The sequence below is a fragment of the Limulus polyphemus genome, unplaced genomic scaffold (assembly GCF_000517525.1).
Source record: "Limulus polyphemus unplaced genomic scaffold, Limulus_polyphemus-2.1.2 Scaffold1442, whole genome shotgun sequence".
NCBI lineage: Eukaryota > Metazoa > Arthropoda > Merostomata > Xiphosura > Limulidae > Limulus > Limulus polyphemus.
In genome coordinates this window covers 247,481-250,427 of record NW_013667052.1, presented here as the reverse complement: position 1 = coordinate 250,427, position 2,947 = coordinate 247,481, and positions in this window count along the sequence as shown.

Here is a 2,947-nt window from a genome sequence, read left to right as displayed (position 1 = left end):
TCCGTAAACTTAACGCTAATTCACTCGGAAACAAATATGAAAAGAAAACAGAAGAAACGTGAATATGCTACAATGGCGGTGTTAGTATGCTTGAGAAAAACTACCTTTAAGTTTCATGTAGATATTCAATGTAACACTGAAGTTATCCTTGTGGAGAGTTATTGCTAGCTTCTATATATATAATAGCCAAATCTCTCTCCTTCTCTGTCACGGTCTGTATTTCCTGAATGATTAATCGTAGGAAATATATATATGTGTGTATGTGTGTATATAAATGAAAATGCTTCTTTTCAAGCGTACATTACAGGAAATATGTTCATTTTTTCCTATTCCTAAAATTTCACATGGATATCAACATCGACCCTGCAGTCCCTGTATGTGCTGAACGGCCAACCTGTGAAGAAAAAATCTTATTAAGAACAAATATGTTTCTTTTTGTGATGGAATTTCACGAAAAAAACAGGACTTCCTCCATCGACTGACTGTCCCCCATTGGCACAGCAGTATGTCCGCGGACGTAAAACGCTAGAAACAGACCACAGATAGCCCATTGTGTAGCTTTGTGCTTAACTTCAAATAAATAGACAAACAAACCGTCGACTGATTGAAAGAAATATTTCAAAGATAGGAGCATGAACGATTAAAGAAAAAAAACACGTAAAGAAAGGAAGTGTTTGTGTATATATTTGTTGTTGCTTGGTTTATATTTTTTATTATTCTTTTTTCATGTTGGTGTTATATTCATTCATGATTTTATTGTACCGTGTCGAATAAATTAATTTCAATTAAATTGAATATCTCCCCTATGACATTTCTTACAGAAATTATAATTGTCAAAAACCAGTCACTTCGGTAGCGGTCTTTTCTTGCGCTTATTAAAATGACAAGGAACGGTGGCATCCACCGGAAAAATCACAAGGGTTACTTAACAAACCTGCGTACTATATTGTGCTGGATGACACCCATTGCATCTAAACCCAAACATTTTTGCCAACAATACATTGTATTGAGTCTCCGTCGATTAAAAACAAACGCAAAGCAATTTTCCTTATTGAAATAACACATGGGATGACAAAATAGGATTGTAAACGACCGACTAGACAATCACATTGTATATACCCTCTGATTCAAGGCGTTGGGTTAACTGCACATTTTTGATTTTTTCGTCGTTATTTTTAGGAAATTTACTGTCTAATTATTTCAACGGGCATCTATTAGTTTACATTGATACATTTATGGCAATATTTATTATGAATATGACTTGCTTGAAAATTATCCTTTTGTCAGAAAGAGGCTACCCATAATCAAATAATTACGAAATGATGGCAAATTTCTTTTACAATCAGATGCGTTCCTAGCTGATGGAAAATATGGTTGCGTCATCGAGATCACGTGACTATTCTCACGCCCTCTAGTTTCTAGAACTATCCCGTACCTTGGCGAATGCTCTAGTATTTACTAGATAGGGTAGGCTGGTATATAAAAGAGGGTGACAACGTGACAGGAGAGTAATGTAATGTGTGTGTGAAGATAGTGAGTAATTGAACTGCAGTCAGAAGTATTATTGACGTTCGTTGATATAGCGTTTGTTTTAGCGCGATTGTTGAAAATAAGTGTATCGTAAAGTTGTATTCGGAAAGAATAAACCAGTTTTATTGAGTGGGGACTTGTGTCGCTGGAGTTTCGTCGGAGCGAAGTTGCGGAGGGTTAATTGACGAACGGAGACGTAACAATGTCTATACAATCAAATGCATTCCAACAGGTGGCGTATTTCTATACAGTAAAATGCAGTCCCATCTGGTAGCATATTTTTGTACAATCAAATACGGCTCTAACTGATGTTTATATAGAATTCTCTACAATAACATACAGTCATAGCTGACGTCGTATTTAAATAAACTCAAATACGGCTGTAGCTGCAGACGTATTTTTATATACTGAAATACGGTTCTAGCTTGTGAATTTTTAAACAATCAAATACCGGCCCAGCTGAGAAAAAGAACGTTATACAGTCCTAGCGAATGGCGTATTTTTGTACAACTTTTTTGGCGTCGTATTTCTATAGAATCAAAATTCGGATCTAGCTGGCGGAACATTTCTATGTAACCAAATACGGATATAGCTGGCGGCAGATTTAGGTTTAAATAGCTTTAATCTTTACATGCTATATGGCCTCAACTTCACTATAACTCTACGCACTCACGTTTGTTGCTGGGCTAATGGCTGTTGCTAAGCCCTTAGGTAAAAATGTAGATCTTATTTTGTTAGTCATCAGTGACAAGAAAACGTCAGCACGTGAACCACAGCGAGAAAATTCGCGGCCTTGAATATTTGTAGCTGCTCGTGACAAAATAGGGAATTCTCAGCACAGAATAGCAAATCGCCCACTACCACTCACCTGGTGGTCAGCGACCTACCTAACATTATCTCATCGTAAATAACCTCTGCTGACCAAACAACACAGTGTTATAGTTGTATAAACTAAGTTAATTTCTTTCATCCCGCGTAAATAAAAGGAATGAATAATGTTCTGATTACGTTAGTCGTCTTTTCGTAATCAAATCATTCGTACGAGAGTAGCATTTTTTATCGTTTACCCGTTATGTTGTTTAGTGTATTTAACAAAAGATACAACGGAACTTAAAATATACTTTGCGGATTTTACTGCAATTCCTCTGTTACCAGGTGGTTAGGGCGCTCAACTCGCAATCTGTGGGTCGCGGGTTCGAATCCAAACATGCTCGACCTTTCACCCGTGGGGGTGTTATAATGTGACGGTCAATTCCACTATTCGTTGGTAAAAGAGTAGCCCAAGAGTTGGCGCTGGGTGGTGATGACTAGCTGCCTTCCCTCTAGTCAGTAGCGTGCGAGGGGGGGGGGGGCGGAAAGATGCCGGGGCTACCGGGCATCCAACGACAAAGAGTCGAATCGAATAGTAGAACCATTT